The 20,116-nt window shown below is 45.4% G+C and overlaps 1 protein-coding gene and 1 pseudogene across 13 annotated transcripts in view; one reads left to right on the plus strand and one right to left on the minus strand.

The window, feature by feature from the left end:
• The window catches only part of APBB2 (amyloid beta precursor protein binding family B member 2), a 405,670-nt gene that overhangs the window by 343,688 nt on the left and 41,866 nt on the right, over nt 1-20,116 (plus strand). The window lies entirely within an intron of this gene.
• Nucleotides 19,027-19,879, minus strand: LOC110128260 (large ribosomal subunit protein eL8 pseudogene; annotated as a pseudogene).

The raw sequence follows: 20,116 nt of genomic DNA on the forward strand, positions 1-20,116 counted from the left end.
CCCTTTTATTTTAGGGATTAACTGAGGTCAGAGAGTGTGATTTGCCTTAAGTGACCCAGCTAACTGGGCAAAGACAGGCTCCAGGAATTGTCCTCTGTCCAAGCAGGAGCTCCTCTGTTAATCCTGACAAGACATAATGGATGGTCCAGAGTAACCTGGGGTCAGCAGGGAGACTAAGAACTTCACACTCTAGGCCTGGTCCATTTCCTTAATGAGATAAAACCAGGGGTGTGAATTAAAAGTAGAGGCCCCCGAGCTAAAAGTGTCTTTCCATCGTTAATGGATTACTTAAAAAAGGAAAGGTAAAAAACAGTATGAGACTCAAATGCGGTGGACCCAATATGGCGTGGCTCTTTACAGAAAGAGTAGTAGTGCGTTCACTGTTACTGAGTCAGGCAGTCACGGAGACTTCTGAAGGAAGTCAGTGGAAGCGGCAAGCCCTGCTCTGCTGTCCGCTGTCTTCCTAGTCTGACCGGCCAAGGCACTTGTCTCTAAGTTGGTGGCGACCTGGAGGCTTCACGCGTCGTGTGACGCCCACATTCTGGTCACATCCCTGTGGCCCCATGCTGCTGCAAAGGATTCTGGGAAGCGGAGTCTCTGGCTGGGCCAACAGTTGCCAAAGAAGCGGTGAAGCAAGCAGGCCTCTGACAGCCTGGGCTCGGATCACCTTGGTGTTCCCAGCCTGTGACCTGTTGCAGGCCTCTGACAGCCTGGGCTCGGATCACCTTGGTGTTCCCAGCCTGTGACCTGTTGCTTCCGGCACCGGTTATTGAGCTGCTGTCCCTGAGCTCCACGCCCACCGTCGTCTGCCTGCTTTGTGAGGCCGGAGCCGGGCCCGGCGGACCACACTGCCGCTTCTCTGTTTGCTGCCGTTAGGCGCTGACCTGACGGGACTGTGTGGCTGGGGGAAGGGCGGGACTTAGCTCCTGTGTTGTGAGCTTCCTCCTGGAATAGGGTTTTTATCTCGGGGCATCAGTGGTGACACAGTTTTCCCAATACAGAAATGCAGAGCCACCAGCACGACTGGCTCAGGCACCCCCTGGAAAGGCCCGGGTCCCTGGCCCTCCTTCAAGTCCAGAGACACCAGCCCAGCATACCACCTCCTCAGTGTCGGAGGTCTTGCTCCATGGGGCTTCTCCAGACTTCTGGGTTTTACCAATTCCAGCCTCGGCCTTCGTTCTCTCCACCTTCCGGGTCACAGCCCCCTCTCGCAGTGGCTGCCTTCATGATGGCTTCTTCCTGTTCCCTTTTCAGCTGTGTAGTCACCATTCTTCATATGATCCTCTCTCTCTGTTCCAATAACTGGTGTGGTTCCTGTCTCCTGCGTGTACTCTCTGGTGTTGACCCTTAAATTGAATTAGCCCTGACTGCAGGAGGCAGTGTGGAGGGCGTGCCTGCCAAGAAGAGGGCTTTCAGGCGACCAGGTTGAGTGCGGCGATTCTTTCTGTCCAGCTTTGCACATGGGGTGCCACAGAAACATCCTTTCTGAGTTGGTAGAAGCTGTCAGTGGTAAAGGACAGTTCTCTTTTGGGGGCTTAGAAATAATGGGCCTCTTGGTTTCTGAGCTAATCAGAAACTTACCGCTATTTTCACTTTGCCATTGTTTCTTTTCCTAGGGGTGATGGGGGGAGCTGGGTCCTCACCGGGAGGATGGAAAGCCTCCTAATGACAAGTAGTCAGAGGGTTCTCTGAGCCAGCCGGTAATGAAAGATTGATGGAATTCCGAGGTCTGCTGATAAAAGTTTAATCTAAGGTATATGCTGTCTTGCCTCAGGGAGAAAAGTCTTCAGGGAGACAGCAGTAATCTCTCCCTTTGCTCCAATGTTATCTTGACCTCTAGAGTTAATTTCTTTTTAATACAGACACACAATAAGCAGAGGCATCAGGATTTACTTGACCATTCTGCTGACTTACACCTTGGTTGTATTTTATCTCTGTGAAAGTGGCCTCCTTGCCTTCTATTAATCATGCCAGGATGCTAGCTAATACTTTCAGTCTAGAATAACCTTTACAGAAAGACACTGTAAGTGATTGTCTAAGAGGTCCCTCAGAGGAGTGTGTGGAGGCTGTTTGCAAGCCGATCTGTCTTGGTGGTGCTGTCCCTGTTGGATATATGAAAGACAATTTCTTCTGAGGAATGCATCTTCTGTTTTGATAACTGGTCCACTGTTTCTCATAAGCATGTTTCATCACCAGGCTGTGAAACATGGGGGCTTGCGGCTGTCATGTCAAAGGGAAGCAAAAAATTGTGATGATGATCCCTGAGCAACTTCCACCTCTCGCGCTTCCCCTGACTCCCGAGTCGGATGAGGGATGGCCCTTTCTGGATGCAGCAGAGGGGTGATCCATCATGCTAGGCTCCAGTGATTCACTGTCAGTCTGGAAAGTGCCACAATCTTCGTGGAACACTGGAGTCTTCCGAAACCAGAGGGAAGTACAGTATCAGTGACAACGTAGCCTAATGACCCACACCAGCATGGATTCTCATCTTAGCAGGAAAAGTTGTAACTGTTGTAACCCATGGTGTCACTCAGTTATTGGACTGTTGTATATAGATGGTGACTGCAGCCATGAAATTAAAAGACGCTTACTCCTTGGAAGGAAAGTTATGACCAATCTAGACAGCATATTGAAAAGCAGAGACATTACTTTGACAACAAAGGTCCATCTAGTCAAGGCTACAGTTTTTCCGGTGGTCATGTATGGATGTGAGAGTTGGACTGTGAAGAAAGCTGATTGCCGAAGAATTGATGCTTTTGAACTGTGGTGTTGGAGAAGACTCTTGAGAGTCCCTTGGACTGCAAGGAGATCCAACCAGTCCATCCTGAAGGAAATCAGTCCTGGGTGTTCATTGGAAGGACTGATGCTGAAGCTGAAACTCCAATACTTTGGCCACCTGATGCAAAGAGTTGACTCATTGGAAAAGACCCTGATGCTGGGAGGGATTGGGGGCAGGAGGAGAAGGGGACGACAGGGCATGAGATGGCTGGATGGCATCACCGACTTGATGGACATGCATTTGAGTAAATTCCGGAGTTGGTGATGGACAGGGAGGCCTGGTGTGCTGCGATACTTGGGGTCGGACACAACTGAGCGACTGAACTGATGTACTTAAAAAAATGATTGTTTGATAAGCCGCTAAAAGCCCTGTGTTACCACAGATGAATAGGCAGTCACTACTTTCATACACAAACCATCACCTTGAACTCTTACACTTAAATGTAATCATCTGAGATTTTTGGCTTCATGGTAGATACAGTGATTGAGGGTATAATGCAACTCCTTTATTTTCTTAGCCTCCAAAATCACTGCAGATGACAACTGCAGCCATAAAATTAAAAGACGCTTGCTCCTTGGAAGAAAAGCTATGACAAACCTAGACAGTGTATTACAAAAGCAGAGACATTACTTCGCCAATGAAGGTCTGTATAGTCGAAGCTATGGTTTTCCCAGTAGTCATGTATGGATATGAGAGTTGGACTGTAAAGAAGGCTGAACGCCAAAGAATTGATGCTTATGAGCTGTGGTGTTGGAGAAGAGTTTTGAGAGTCCCTTGGACTGTAAGGAGATCAAACCAGTCAATCCTGAATTCATTAATCAAGGAAATCAATCCTGCATATTCATTGGAGGGACTGATGCTGAAACAGAAGCTCCATACTTTGGCCACCTGATGCAAAGAGCTGACTTATTAGAAAAGACCCTGATGCTGGGAAAGATTGAGGGCAGGAGGAGAAGGGGACGACAGAGGATGAGATGGTTGGATGGCATCACCGACTCGATGGACATGCATTTGAGTAAACTCTAGGAGATGGTGAAGGACAGGGAGGCCTGGGGTGCTCGGTGCATTGGATTGCAGAGTCAGATACGACTGAGCAACAACAACGAATGATTCATTTCTACTCGCAGAACCACTTCTGACAGCAAGCGTGTCAGTGTTCCACACCAAGCAACTCTCCAGGTCTCTGCCAGCAGTAACCAAGTGTGCTGCAATGTGACTCAATTCCAGCACTAACTATCGTTAGCCCAGACCTCCAGGTTGAAGGCTCAGTCCCCACAAGACTGCCCCCACCTCAGTCACAAGTCCAGGCCACCCCCACATCTGCCAGAGCCGCTGTAAATCGGAGGCTCCCAGAGAGGTTTCTCCATTGGTTCAGTGATTTGCTAGAACAGTTTACAGAACTCAGGAAAACACTTTATTTACTATTACCAGTTTCCTATAATGGATACAAATGAACAGCCAGAAAAAGCAGCACATGGGGTGAGGTTCAGAAGGGTTATGAGCTTCTGTCCTCCTGGAGTTTGGGGGTATCTCACCCTCCTGGCCCCTGGATGTGTTCACCCCTCACCCCCAAAATTATCCTGACCCCATTGTTCAGGAGTTTTATGGAGGTTGCCTTACATGGGCTGATGGATGAAATCATGGGCTCATAGTGATTAGCTCGATCTCCAGGCCCTCTCACCTCCCTGGAAGTTGGGGTAAAACTGTAAATTCCCATCCTTTAATCACAGTGAGGTTTTTCTGGGACCAGCCTCCATCCTGAAGCTATGTAGGGGACCTCCAGACATCTCATTCGTGTACAGAAAAATCTGCTTGTCACTCTGCATGTTTCAAGGGTTTTACAAGCTCTTGTGTCAGGAACCAGGGACTAAGACCAACTGTTGTAACAAAAGGCACTCCTACCACTCAGGGAATTACAAGGGTTTTAGGAGTTTTGTGCCAGGACAAAAACTAATACATATTTCTTATTATATTATAATATCACAGTGCACAGTTGGTCACTGGAGAAGACAAACTTGAGGACATTAGATGGAATTCAAAAGTGTCTCACCATATATAATTATGTCAAGATTTTGAGAGCTAGGGTGATCAACAGAAGGAATACTGGAGTAGGAATCCCACTGTTTGCAATTTAATAATAATCATGGTTCTTCCCTTGCACTGGTCTTGGGGACACTTAGCATCCCAGCCTGTCCATCTGCAGTGGGGATCATTGCTGGAATGGCAGAGATGTGGAGGTGCCTTCATAGGACTGTCAGGCATTGTTCCCAGGGGCAATACTTTTATTGAGAATGTAATATTTTCCAGTAGTCATGTACAGATGTGAGAGTTGGACCATAAAGAAGACTGAGCATCAAAGAATTGATGCTTTGGAATTGTAGTTCAGGAGAAGACTCTTGAGAGTCCCTTGAACAGCAAGAAGATCAAACCAGTGAATCCTAAAAGAAATCAACTCTGAATACTCATTGGAAGGACCGATGCTGAAGCTGAAGCTCCAATATTTTGGCCACTTGGTGCAAAGAACCAACTCATTGGAAAAGACCCTGATGCTGGGAAAGATTGAGGACAGGAGGAGAAGGGGGTGACAGAGGATGAGATGGTTGGATGGCATCACTGACTCAATGGACATGAGTTTGAGCAAGCTCTGGGAGATGCTAAAGGACAGGGAAGACCTGGCATGCTGCAGTCCATTGGGTCACAAAGAGTCAGACATGACTTAGCAACTGAATAGCAATATTTCCTTAAAGTATTACCCTGGGTCGATCATAACTGATTATAAAAATCAGTAGTAATTTTAAAACATGGGATGTTGGCATGATTTTGTCTTTGACTTTAAATGTCTAAAACTCATCTGTTATTGGTTCCTTGTGAGTCTTGACTTGATGAGATGATGCCTCTTCCAGGCTAACATTAATGTTGCGAATCCCCTGGCCCCCTACCACAGCCAAGTGGCTTAGTGTGTCCCTAACCCTCTTATTAAACTAGACTTGATGCTTACATACCACAACTGTGAATTAAAGCCTGGCAATGAGTTGCACATGCGGGAGTTATTTTTTTAATAGACACAAGTGAGAATTTGTAAAAATTATCCTGTAATGAAAGTTCAGTCCAGTCACTTGGGATCCATGACTTCCTTCCATCCTTCCTTCCGGCATGAAGGCACTTTCATGCCTGTGTTGGCATGAGTCACACCAGCTGCCTCTGGGGTCCATGCTTCTCGAGTTCGCTTGCCTCTCTCCTCCGGCAAGAGGACAACCGAGTTACGCTCCCTTCTTTATTAACATGTTCGCTGCTTTTCCTCTTAGCAGCACACAGCCTTTGGGCTCCAGCACCGGGTTTCCTGTTGCTTTATTATAACCTCAACTGGGAATTCTTCTTTTCCAGGCAGTTCCCAAAGAGTGCTCTTGGGAACTACTCTTTAGAAAAAGGAAGAGAAGGAAGGAAGTAAAAAATAAGAATTAGGAAATTGAAGTCAGGGTCCTCAAACAAGGACTTATTTCTGAAGGTAAAGTCCTCGGAACAGAGTCAGGCAGGCATGGTTTCAGTGGTCAGAGATTAGAAGTACCAGATCAGAAAGTGAAAGTGAAGTCGCTCAGGCGTGTCTGACTCTTTGCGACCCCATGGACTGTAGCCTACCAGGCTCCTCCGTCCAGGGGATTTTCCAGGCAACAGTACTGGAGTGGGTTGCCATTTCCTTCTCCAGATTAGACTTGGGGCCAAATAAAAATACATGAGCCAAAGAGTTCATTTTTAGTGGAAAGGGTAAATCTTGATAAACCCAGGAAGAATCATGTAGATTATAAATAAAGGAGCACAAAGGCAGTGACAGGCTTATCTGGCACCATTCACATATCCAGCAAAGTTGAGTGAAATGGGGAGAAAGCGGGGAGTAAGAAAAAGAAAACCTAGAAAAGTCTGTTATTTTGCCTGCTATTTTACACCAGAAACATGCCAAAAGGGAAGAAGAGTCTGAAAATACTGGGGTGGGATAGGTGGGGTAGGGGTGCACAATTATAGCCTCTGCAGGAGCCCAGGCTTGCAGGAGGCTGCGTTCAGGGCTTGCTGGCGTGGCAAACAGACCAGTCAGGTACTGGGGCTGGGGACCGGCCATGAGTAGGCCACCATTCTCTGAAGGCAGTACCTTGCGTTTATAATTGCTTCTCTGGGCCCTGTCTTGCCAAGTCTGCCTCTTTGGATGAGTGGCTCCAGCTGCATTTTCAAGGGCTCCTCTTTTCTTGCGCACAGAGCACCCTGGCCCATTAGAGATCCACATTCGGGCAGCACTCAGGCACCCAGGCCCCGGATTCTGGACCACCCAGCTGAGAGCAGGGCAGGTCATGGTAGAGTGGAGGGTCCCTTTATGACTGGGAAATTGTGGCCCCTGCCTCTTGATCCCTGAATCTTTTCTTGGCTTCCCCCCCCCCGCCAAGGGAGTACTGCTATGTATAAATTTGTTGAAAGCAAAGCCAGAAAAATCAAAGTCTCAGTTATTAAGCCCAGTACAACCAAATGTTTCTATGAAGGCATTGAAAGCAGGTCAGTCCCAGGAGACAAACTAAATAGGGAACGACAGCCTTTAGGGTGGGGTCACTTGTGCAAGAATTTTGCAAATGGCACCGGTTGAGGCACCCATCATTTCTTTGATTACCGAATCTGTGTAGTAGGTATTTGGCCTAGATTGAAAGTATCTGATTCTCCCTGGCCCTGACCCCTCAGCAGCCCTCCCACCCCTCAGTCTCTGAACATAACTGGAATGCATTGGGATGGGGATAATGATGAGAGAGCATAAGTCATTCCTGAATCTGTAAGAATCTGTCTGAGTTCCAGTGAATTCATCCGCCTCATGAAGGAAGCGTCTCTCCTTATGCAAAAACCTTGAGGCTGTGGACAGTGGTGTGTGCGTAGCGCATCCTCGGCCCACCTACAGCCAGGTCACTTTGGCCCATGGTGCGCTGTGGTTCGTGGCTCTGCCGTCTAATCAGCTGCACAGTCAGCCACTCGCTGCCCCCACCAACACATCGGGAGTGGTCAGGCGCTAGCGATGCTGTCCGTCCCCCGGCATGGTGGCCAAGCGCACGTGTCCAGCTGCGCTGGGCTGAGGCCTCACCCTGCCCGTCCCTTCCCTTATCTGCTGTCATTGCCCGCTTGCCCACTTTCTCCTCATGAAGCCTTTCTGCTTCTTTGGATTGAACCGGCCATCCCCTCCCCCAGGGCACAACCCAACCCAATGGGAACTTAAATCCCAGCCCCTCTAAAGGGAGCCTTATTTAACTTGATGATTATGCGTGTGTGTTCACTCACATGAAAATAAATTTTGCAAGGAGAGTTGTTAGATTTTTTGTTAAATTGGTTGTGTGAGCCCCCACATTCTTTGTAGCCATCTGTTTACTGTGTCATTGGCTTTCAAGCTATTTTGTCCTAACCTGTAAGAAATATAGTTTATGACACGATCTAGTTTTTCCCCTCCCCACCTTCCCTTTACTCACACAAAATTGCACACAACAGTACTCACCTTTGCAGGGTGTTCCGTTCCTTGGTTTTTTGGGTTTTTTTTTTTTTTTTTTTGGCTACACTCTGTTTAACTTTTTGAATGCTGTTTGTTACCACTAATTGATTATGGTCTGAATTACACTGATCTTTGGTTACCTTTTCCAAAAAGTCCTTGAACTGACCACTCTACCAGCCTAATACCTGGTGTTTAAATTTAAAAAGATTGCATAAACAAATAATTTTGGGAAACATCTTATTCTCAGAGAGCCCCGGACTCACAGCTTACCTGTTTAAGGCTCTCAGCTCTCCTGTGCGCATGCTCAGTTACGTCTGACTCTTTATGACCCCATGGGCTGTAGCCCACCAGGCTCCTCTGTCCATGGGCTTCTCTAGGCAAGAATACTGGAGTAGGTTGCCATTTCCTTCTCCAGATCTTCCCCACGTCTCCTGCATTGGCAGGCAAATTCTTTACTGTTGAGCCACCAGGCTTCCCAAGCTGTCCTGCACTTAACACTTTGTGAGCGTAAAGCACATTATTTACCTCCCACCAATGAACTTCAGGGAACCAGCGGCATTTCTGAGGCCCACCGGATTAGAAAAGGCTGCAGTGCACTGATTTAGGGACTCTGAATGATGACTGTCTTTCACAGTCTGTCATCACAGACCTCTGGTGTAGATTTTCGTTTGCCTAGCACTCCACCCGCCATGCCTGCATGGAGAAGCATGGTATTGTCCGAAGCCCAGCTTTCGGTGCCGCCAGCGGATTCTCCTTAAAGGATTTGGTTTACCAGAGCACTCAGAGCCGGTGCTCTGGGACACCCCTGAGGGATGGGATGGGGAGGGAGGTGTCCAGGGTGTTCGGGATGGGGACACATGTACACCTGTGGCTGATTCATGTCGATGTATGGCAAAAACCACCACAATATTGTAAAGTAATTGGCCTCCAATTAAAATAAATTAATTAAATAAAAAAGAATTTGGTTTACAGTGAAAATTGCATAATTTGTCATGTTTCTCTTTTTGCCAGGAAGTTTCGAGTTAAAGCAAACTCTCAATTGCAGTAATATTCCATTGAACCATATGACTGCCTTTTTTGAGGATCTGAAATGGTTGGATGTAGTTCAAATTAATATTCAGCCTAGCTGATTTATAGAATCACTTCCTTCTTAAGTAAATAGAGTCCAGCTGTAATGTCCCATTAACCAATAGAGTGTTTAAAATACAGATTTTTCCCTAATCTCCCTATTATTCAATAGTTGGTAAGTGCTGTGCATTCTGCAATGAGGAGTATTTTGAGGGTCCCCCCCCCTCCCCCGTACAATCCCTGGGTGGCTATGAGAACAACAAATTAAAAAATATATCTTTGGAGGCAGTGAATATTTATTGACCAGTCCAAATAACACTTTTGCTTTCTGCATGAACTAGAGAATAATACTGTCATAGAAGCCACCTCAGCCCTCAAGGTACTTGCTCACCAAGCTAGTTTTCTCCACCAGAGATCTCATTACAAAGATAAGCAGCAGTTACTACAAACATTACATCTAATGGATGGTGTGGAATTTCTTAATATATTTCCTCCATAGAGTCGGTGGCCTAGAGTAATGGGTGAGCCCTTTATTATCTAGAGGAAATATTTTGATTTATCTCTGTATAGCTTCTAGCTTAAGAGTTCCTTTGGGTTTTGTTTTTTTCTTAACTTAGAAGAAACTATAGAAGATATTTATTAAAAAAGATAAAACCTAATCCTATTCATTAAATTCATTAAGTCAAAGGTTGAAATTAAAGGGAGGGAAATTTTTTTAAATAAAAGGTAAGGTTTTAATATATCTATACTGTACAGTTTAGAGTGCCTCTCTCTTAAAAAAAGAGAAGGTGTATATCTTAAGTCTTTGATTCCTGGGTCACTTTTAATGATCATGTTGTTAATCATTTCATAGGCCTTGGACTCATTAGGACAGATCACAGCAAAGAGGTGTGTTAATCAGGGCGGGAGGAGAGTAGAAATGTTGTCCTCATCCAGAGGGGGCACTGTGTCTTGTTTTGTTTTTTTAACTTTATAATTTAACCATAATTGTACCTGTGTATTTTTAAATGCTCTTTCAGGGTGGCTTTCTCTATGCCCAGGGCCACATCGCCCTTGTTCCTGCCTTGAAGTTTCCGACTGTGGAATTTCTTTTCTCCCTCCTCCTTCCTCTCTTGTGTGGTCCCATCTACCTCTCTGAGAACCTATTAGACACCCATACATTAAGTCCCCAATATGTGTCAGCCACAGTGCTTGGCACCAAGGATGTAGCTATGAACAAGCACTTCATGGTCCCTGTCTTCATGGGTGATAACTAAACGGAATAGCAATAGTAAGTAATTAGATGAGTTCTTAAGTCCCATGAAGCACTTTGTAGTGTAACTCTCAAGAGCTCAAACTACCAAACTGTCTAAGTATGACCTGTCCTTATCACTTAGCCCAGGTCCCACGTCCTCTGTTCTTCTCTTCGTTACCGTTTGTATCAGTCAGCGCTGTCTAGGTTATTCTTCAGTAACGATCAAGACCCAGCAGCTTAAAACAGTCCTCATTCTACAAAATGCCGGTGCCTTGTTGCCTGGAGGTACTGCTCCTTGTAGTTTTGTCGTCCTTCTGTATCCAAGGCAGAAGATGGTACCAGTCTTTAAAGCATTGCCAGCCATGGTGTTGGGAGGAAAAAATGCACTGACTCTTAAAACGTCTGCCTGGGAACAACACCTAACACTTTTCCTCACATTTCTCTGGCCAAAGCAAGTTACATGTCCAAGTGTGACTTCAGGGGATGGGGAGCTATACTTCCCTAGGAAAGGGACTGGATATTCATATCACTGCACTGCCCTGTGATCTCTTTGATCTCTCCAGTCATGGAGATCTTAAATGACACTGCATCTTTCAACCCTGTGTAGTTACTGCCTGTAAATGTGTGCATCTCCCCAGTTAGATTATGAATTCCCAGATAACTAGCACATGTTTTATACTTCCTTATGTGTAACTCAACATGATGCTGTCCTTATGTTAGCTTCTTAAAAATGATTTTAAATTGTATGAAGGAGAGAAGAGAGAATAATGAGAACTCTTTCCATTTTTTAATATAATGCTTTATAGTCTACTGAGGATATGTGTACACTGTCTCTCCTTTAATGTTTTCAAGGACCAAAGGACATAATATTATGCCTTTAAGAGATGAGAAAAGTAAGACCCAGACGTTGTACATGACTTGCTTACTATTGCACCAAAAAAAATAAAAAAGAAAGTGATTGAGCTATATCTGAAACCGTGAATTCTAAATCCTGGGCCAGTGGTTTTTCCTACTCCTGTAGTCGACTGTTAATGTGAACACCCCGATTTTTAACTTCTGCTGAGGTTCACACAGGGGAAGGGAAAAGGAAACTTCAGAAAGAATTGAAAGCCGGAGATGTATCTCCTGGCATTTGGGGGATAGCAAAGCTGAGGGGGACACACAGCAAAACTCCCGGCTTGAATTCAGCAGGCCAGTGTATTAGTTTATCTATAGCTCCTGTAACAAATTATCGTGAACTTGCTGGTTTAAAACAATATAAATTTGTTCTCCACAGTCTGAAAGCCAGTAGTTCAGCATCTGTTTCTTGAAGCCCAAATCAAGATGTTTGTAGGCTCACTGTCTCCAGAGCTCCTGGGGGAGAATCCATTCCTTGCCTCCTCTTCCAGCTGCTGCTGGCTGCTGGCATTGTTTGGCTGTGCCCTCACCCCTGTCTCCGCATCCTCTTTCTCTAGGCTTCTCTTCTAAGTTTGTGATCTTCCTCTGACTCTCCCTGGTAGGAATGTGTGTGATTAGATTTAGAACCCACCCAGATAATCCAGGAAAATATCCCCATGTCAAGATTATCAACTCTGCTCAATGTTACAGGGCAGCCTGGACGGGAGGGGAGTTTGGGGGCAAATGGATACATTATATGTACAGTTGAGTCCCTTTGGTCTCCACCTGAAACTATCACAACATTGTTTGTCAACTAGACTCCAAAATAAAATAAAAAGTTTTTAAAGAGAGATCATCAATTTAATCATATCCGCAAAGATCCCTTTTCCATATTAGGTAGCAACGACGGGCTCCAGAGATGAGGGTCTCATGTTGATGCCTTTGGGACCGTTAGAGTGGCGGGAGCCTCCTGCTTCTCCAACACTTTTCTCCCCTGCCCTGCCCCTCTTTCATCCTCGCCCATCTCTGTCTCCCCTCCAAGTGGTACGGGTTATATGGTGTGTGGGAAGGATCTCTGGAGTCTGATACACATCCAGTTAATTCCTGGATCTGCCTCTTCCTGGCTGTGTGACTTTGGCGAGTGCATTACTTACCCTGAGCCTCAGTGTCCTCCTGTGTAGAGACAGAGGCCTTAGAACCTGCGTGCAGCCTGGTGTGAGATGATAAATGAGAGAGGGCCTGGCAGGGGCCCCTGGCCCCAGTGGGCACCGGCCCGGAGCCCCGCCCCGCTCTGCGTTGTCCCTCATTGTAGGCTGCGCATCCTCTGCACCCGCAGGGCTGGGCGTGGTGGTCTGGAGGAGAGGATGCTGCCCGTCGACATTCCTGGAGCGCCTCCTCCCATTTATTTTTCTTAGTGAATCTAAAAATACACAATGTTTATTAAATAATTAATCATCCTTTCCTGGAAGGGTTATTTCATTTCATGGGTGAACAGTTTATTGCCAGAGAAACTATGTCTTCCTCCAAAATGATGTATAACATGATTTAGTATCTACATTTTTAGACACTTGAATTTTTTTTTTCTCTCTGCCAGTTAAACTTGAAGGTAATGTAGTGCATATTTGTTTGCACTTTTTTTCTTTTCTAGAGATACAGATGCACATAGTAAAGCAAGTTCATATTTTTCCATTTCTAAAATAGTGTGTAAAACCTGATATATTAGTGTGTGTGAATGCCAATAAATTTTAATGTTTAGTAAATATTGAGTACTAATAAATACCATAGGTAGCAAGCCTTTATAATATTAAGCCTGTGAAGAAAATTAAACAGTTATATAATTGGCAAGGAAACTAATGCAAAAGTAAAAAAAAAGATATGAAAGCCATTTTTTCTCAAACCCATTTTTGTGGTTTTACATACGTGTCTGCCTTCAGAATCTAAAATGCTAGCCTAGTTTCTTTATAAAGCAGTCCCTTTAGACATTTGCCTTATTTTTAGGAGATATTGATCCTAATGCTAGGTTGGTAAATAGGGATTATTTGCCGTCTTGTCTCTAAGGACACAAGGGGTCTGAAATGCTGGGTGGAGAAGAACCAGGAAACCAAAACCAGCTTTGGGTGAGGGTGTCTTTGATCTGCTAGTCATGTCTGCCAAGGCGCAAAACAGGCGCTGCGCAGCATGGCTACCGAACAAGTCATTATGGGAATGTGCTCCATCGAGGCCATCACAGTTAGCTTGACCCAGAGTCATTGGTTAGCATCAACTTTTACACAGGAAAGGCAAAGAAATGGGGGGAAAAAAGAGAGTGGTCAAATATTGACTCCTCTCAATACTTATCCATTATATCTGAAACTTGATGATTTCTTGATAAATATCTGTTGAAGGAAGAAAGGAAGGAGAGAATTGTTCGAGAGTACTGGGACCGCGTGTGCCGTGGGAAAACTTGTTTCCAGGACCTGACTTTGAGTTTGTAGCGGCTCCCGGCACAGAGAGGTTTGCAGGGTTCAGAACGACCAAGAACGTCCTGTAGCTTTCATTCGTGGATAAACAGCATGAGTGCAGTGTTCGAATATTAAATCCTTAAAGCATTTGCATTGTCTGACAGCAGATGCACGGTGCTGGCAACAGTGTGGTCTTTTGTTTTTGGTTGCCTCATCGCTGGAAGGGATAAGATGGACTTTTAAGATTTGAATCCCAGCCCCGCCACCGCTAAGGTCTTCTTGTGCAAGTTATGTAACCTCTTCAGTGCATCCATTTCCTCATCAGAGAAGAACATTGCGTCCCACCTAGGACTAACCAGGTGACACTTTTTTTTTAATCTGTTGTTTTAAACTTATTTTTTAATTGAAGAGAGTTGAATTACAATGCTTTGTGAATTATTGCTGTAAGCAGAGTGACTCAGTTACACATATATACACATTCTTTTCATATTCTTTGATTCACTTTTTTTTAATTGGAATATAATTGCTTCACTTTTGGTAAGAGTTGAGAACAGTGTCTGGCACATCCGTAGTGAGAGCCCCAGTCCTTTTCCCCTCAGTTCCGCGCCTCTCCTCCCCTGCTGGCCTCTGACCCTGCAGGCTGCCTCTAGCTTTCACCCGAGTTTGGCCACTGGAAGCGCGGAAGGCTGGGGGCAGGGAAACCGTGCCACCTCTCCCCTCTGTTCGCCCCCAGGCTGTGTCTCCCCATGGCCCCAGCCACCCCTGCCCAGGCTGCCAAGGCTGTAGCTCTGCTGGGAGCCTCTTACCACCTCCTCCGTGGGCCCTTCGGCCTGGAGGTGGTAAGTTGCTTCTTGCCGTTGCTAATTCTGAGTGCCGTTCTGTCTCCTCTTTGCTTTTCAGCTCTTCCACCACCAGTATGTTTCAAATATTTAGAGCAGTCTTTGTGTTCCTTCTTGTGCCCTTGCTAATAGACTGTAAACATCTACTGTCGTCGTCATTCCTGCTGTCATCACTGTCTCATGCTTCAGAGGCAACTCTGGAGGTGAAATGAGTTAACCGGGATCCCGTAGCTGGTGGGTGACAGACTTCAGCATAAAACCCTTCTCACTCGATCTCTCCTATCAGCCTTTGGATGGGCTAATATCTCTGACTGTTAATTAGTCTGAACATACAATGTATGTCTTGCCCCAAAAAGGGGCCCACTTCCTTTTTGACTCCCACATATGCTGAGAAACAGCCATCCTCACCACCAGCGATTGCTTTTGGGATCACACATCACCAAGCCAGAACTGACCTCAGTCTTCATGGGAGGGGGTGGGTTCCACCACAGTAGAGGGTGGGGATGTTACTAAAGATCAGTGATTACAAGCAGCAGAAAACAAATTGGGTGATCTTAAGCAAAAGACACAGCTTCTCAGGTGGTGCACTGGTGAAGAATCCACCTGCTGATGCAGAAGACACAGGTTCAATCCCTGGGTCGGGAGGATCCCCCAGAGGAGGAAATGGCTACCCGTTCCCATATTCTTGCCTGGGAAATCCCATGGACAGAGGAGCCTGAAGAGCTGCAGACCATGGGGGTGCAGAGTCAGAAGTGACTGTGACTGGGTGCACACACACACACAAGCAAAGGACAGCTTGGTTGTCTTCTGAAACTGAGGCAGGGAGATGACCAAGCTGATAGAGAAGGGTCTGAAGAAGTGTCAGGATCATATCTATCTTCCATCTCGATTCTTGGCTTCGTCCTCTCTGCTTCTTAATTCTTATGGTAGAATTGACCCTGCATACTCCTTTTCCAGCCAGTGTGAGTGTAGTGTCTCAATTACAAATCCCTAAGGGAAGAGACTCATACTCAGCATAGACCAGGCATAGACCATCCTGGTCACACTGCCTGGCCAGGTCACTTCATACAGGATGTCAGCCAGGGGCCTGCCGCTGCCACATAGGTTGGGGCAGTGTGGTGTTTCCCAGAAAAGGGGGTCACAAGTGTGCACTAGAGAGCTCACTTCAAGATTTCCAACAGTCTAGTTCATAATCATAGGAAGCCACATTTGGGTGCCCGCCACCTGCCAGACACAGTGCTAATCACATTATATCTTGTTTTGTTTGTTTTTTTAATTTTAATTCTTAATAACAGCGTTAGGAGTCAGATCTTATTGTTTGCATTTTGTGGGTGAGGAGAGGACAAAGGGAAAGTTATGCATTTGTGCAGTATAAGCGGCACAGGGCAACTGAAATGGTAAGGGACTTTGCTTAAAATACATTAACTCAGAGTGGCAACACTGGTTTGCTCATGCTGATCAGAAGATATGATTAGTGGCTAAGTGTAACTTTGATTAACAGGGAAAAGTGGAGTGGGGACAAATCAAAGTAGCTTGTATTTGTGTGAGAAATGTGTGTTAAAAGATCTTAGGTGGTTAAAATTATAAAACAGCATGTTGGATCAATTTGGTCCAACTCCCACTTTGAAAATAAGAAATTTTGCTTGAGGTAAGTAATTTAGCTCTTTTGTGGGAAAGTTTCTTCAGCTTCTGAGATGATTCAGGGCTTGAAATTACTGACTTAGTCTTCTGACTATATCAGGAGTGTTTAAATATACATTTTTCCACTCAGTTAATAACTCATGAATATGTTTAAATTTATCATCAGTGCACTCAGAAATCATCAAAGGAGATTTTGAGCTGTGAACATTGGCTTCTCTCCTTCTGGTTAATCCTGACACATCTCACATGTCATAGTTTTCCAAAATCCCAAAAATGAGATTACTCCCTATTAAAATTGATCATTAGATTATTGTGTTCTTGAAGATAAAATTTTGACTTGCTTAATGATGCAGTCTCCCCTCTTTTCCTCAAAAAATGTTTTCTATGAGTGGAGAAGGTGGAATCTATAGCCTCGTAGACTAGTGATGCTCAGACCTGAACACATATCAGAATCAGCTGTAGATCTTTATGAACACAAAGAAAGTTGAATCCCTAGACTTCCCTGATGGTCCAGTGGTTGAGAATTCACCTGCCAGGGCAGGGGGCGTGTGTCTGGTCCGTGGAAGAGTCCGCATGCTGCAGAGTGACTTAGCCCACGTGGCGCAACTGCTGCAACCTGCGCACCAGGAACCCGTGTCCGCAGCGAGAGGGGCCCCCGCAGTGGGATGCTGCCGCCGCTGCTGGGGAGGCGCCTCCACTCGCCGCAACTGGGGAAAGCCCTGCGGCAGCAAAGGCCCTCCACAACTGGAAAACAGAAAAGAAAGCTGAGTCCACCCTCAGAAGGGTCAGGTTCAGGCGGTCTGCCGGGGGGACCTGAGATCTTACGTTTCTGAAAAGTTCCCAGGTGAGGCTAACTTTCGCTCCAGACCGCTCTTGGAAAACCAGTGCTCTAGGCTGAAGAAAGAATTTGCTGGGAATAATGCTCGCAGTTTTGTAGCTTTAAGAGAAAGTGGTGGGGGTGCCAGGTTTAAGTAATTAGTCTCTCTAGTCACTAGGCTCCGGCTTTTTGCTAGGAACTCAATTTGGAATATATGATTTTCCTTTCTTTAGGGGGAAAGATAAAAAGCAGAGGAGGATTTAATGTTATGATAATGAACCTTAAAATTTAGGGCCCCTTTCAAGGCCCTGGGGAGGGGGCCTAGGGATGAGTTCACATGGTGTTTATAAAACTTGCGAAAGGAAGATATTTTTGTATTCATTTTCTTAAAGACGTCCCCAGAAGTTGTCTCAGCGTTAGGTCCCATAAAACCTGAATCAACTCTGATAATTAATTAATATAATTAACTAACAATGTATAAAAGGAACATAGTTTGTAACAAAGAGCAGGTTCTTTTTAATAGGTTAGGCAATCTCTAAACATGTCAGAAATAATGGTAAGTGGATAGTCATCTCAGAGGACATGTGAACTTACTTTAATTGAAAGAGTTAGATGGAACATTAAGTAGATGAAAATCCAAGTTGGTCTTAGCTTGTGTACTGTTTGATCAGCTTGTGTGTGCTATACTTTATTTATTGCATGTGTGCATGTTAGTCATATCCAACTCTTTGCGACCGCATGGGCTGTAGCTTACCAGGCTTCTCTGTCCATGGGATTTTTCAGGCAAGAATACTGAAATGGGTTGCCATTTCCTATTCCAGGGTATCTTCCCAAGCCAGGGATGAACCCACGTCTCTTACATTGGGAGGCAGATTCTTTACCACTGAGCCACATGGGAAGTCCGTATTGTATTACATTTTATTTATTTGTGATGATAGCAGAAATTTTGGAGAAATGAGTTAGGTCCCAGTCTGGCTTCACCTCTTATAAATAAATTCATTCATTCTTTTTGACCCTATTTTATCTGTAAAGGGAGATGTTAATAATAATAGTTGACTTAATAGGGATAATTGGATTCTGTAATGAAAGGATAGATATGAACAGGCATTTGTTCTGATCTGAAGATATAAAATGCTGCACAATGTTAGTAACCAGTAGCTGTACAATGCTATACCAGTAGTACAACGGCCATTCTGCTAGATCAGGATTTGGCAACTTTTTCTATAAAAGGCCAGACTATAAATACATTAGGTTGTATGGATCATTCTGTCTCTGTCTCAACTACTTAACTCTGCCCCTGTTAGGCAGAAATAACTATAGAGATGATATAAATGAATGGGTGTGGCTATGTTCCAATAAAGCTTTATTTTTATTTATAAAAACAAGGGCAGCTATGCTAGATGATGTACCAAAATTGACCCAAAATGCCACAGTCCTTCCCAATTAGGGATTTCCAGTTGAGCAGAAGGTAAAACAAATATTAGCAATTATAAATGATGGTTTCATTTAAACTCAATTTTGGAGAATCAAAATGCTGGCGCATTTTATCTGCTTTACTTTCCATAGTTCCTGATGTATCTGATATCTCTTTGGGGGATGAGCAAAGTGAGGTGAAGGAAGCAGTCAGGGTTAAGAAATTGGGGGTCAAATGGCACCTTCTTTCTTTTTCTGCTTCGTGGCTCTGGAAGTGGTGATAACAGGGTGACCTCCTTCTCTGGGATTCAGACTCAATAGCAAGCGCCTAAGAATAGAGATTTTTAACCACCAAGAAATTAGGTGGTTCTGGTTTTTTTTTTTTGTTTGTTTTTTTTTACCAGCTGAAGCAGCCTTTTTATTACTTTTATGTACAGAAAACTCAATAGTGTACACTCAGCCCAGCTTGGTGGCCAGTTCTTTGGCCTTAGCCTTTTCCAGCTTGGCGATGCGAGCCGCTGACCTCGGCCCCAGGACATTGCCTCCCCGGTGGCGACGGATCTCATCGTATCTGTCGTTGTAATCGGTCCTGATGGCTTCCACCAGCTTAGCCAGGGCACTCTTGTCCTCCGAGTTGACTTGTGTGAAGGCTACGGTGGTGCATGTCTTCCTGTGGACCAGGCGCCCCAGCCGGGCCTTGCCCTTGATGATGCAGTAGGGAACCCCCGTCTTGCGGCACAGGGCAGGCAGGAAGACCACGAGCTCGATGGGATCCACATCGTGAGCGATCTCCACCAGCTGAGCCTTCTTGTTCTCCACCAGGGTGGTGACAGTGTTGACCCCTGCTCTAAGGACAGGTGGCCTCTTGGTGGGGACGTCGCCTTTGCCGGCGGCTTTCTTCTCAGCGCGGGCCAGCAGCCTCTGCTTCTTCTCCTGCTTTGTCTCTGGTCTGTACTTGTGGGCCAGCTTAAGCAGCTGAGTAGCTGTTTGTCGGTCCAAGGCCTGGGTGAATTGCTTAATTGCAGGAGGTACTTTCAGCCGCTTATAGAGAATAGCCCTTTGCCGCTGCAGCCGGATGTAGCGGGGCCATTTGACAAAGCGGGTGAGGTCCCTCTTGGGTTGGATGTCCTGTCCAATGCCAAAATTCTTGGGCCTCTTCTCGAACAGGGGGTTGACCACCTTCTTGGCCTCTTGCTTCTTCACCACGGCTGGGGCCGGGGCCACCTTCTTCCCCTTGGCCTTCTTTCCCTTCGGCATCTTGAAAGGCTGGCATAGAGAGCTGTTTTTTAATCTCTTAATTATTTTTAAAGATCACTGAGATGCACAGATCTGTGAACTTTGGAAAACTAAAATAAAGGAGTTTTCAGTTCAGTTCAGTTGCTCTTTCTCTAAAGAAGACACATAAATGCCCAGCAAGTGTGTGAAAAGATGCTTAACATTACTAATCATCAGGGAAATGCAAATCAAAACCACAATGAGGTATCACTTCATACCTGTCAGGA

The sequence above is a fragment of the Odocoileus virginianus genome, chromosome 21 (genome assembly GCF_023699985.2).
Source record: "Odocoileus virginianus isolate 20LAN1187 ecotype Illinois chromosome 21, Ovbor_1.2, whole genome shotgun sequence".
Taxonomy (NCBI): domain Eukaryota; kingdom Metazoa; phylum Chordata; class Mammalia; order Artiodactyla; family Cervidae; genus Odocoileus; species Odocoileus virginianus.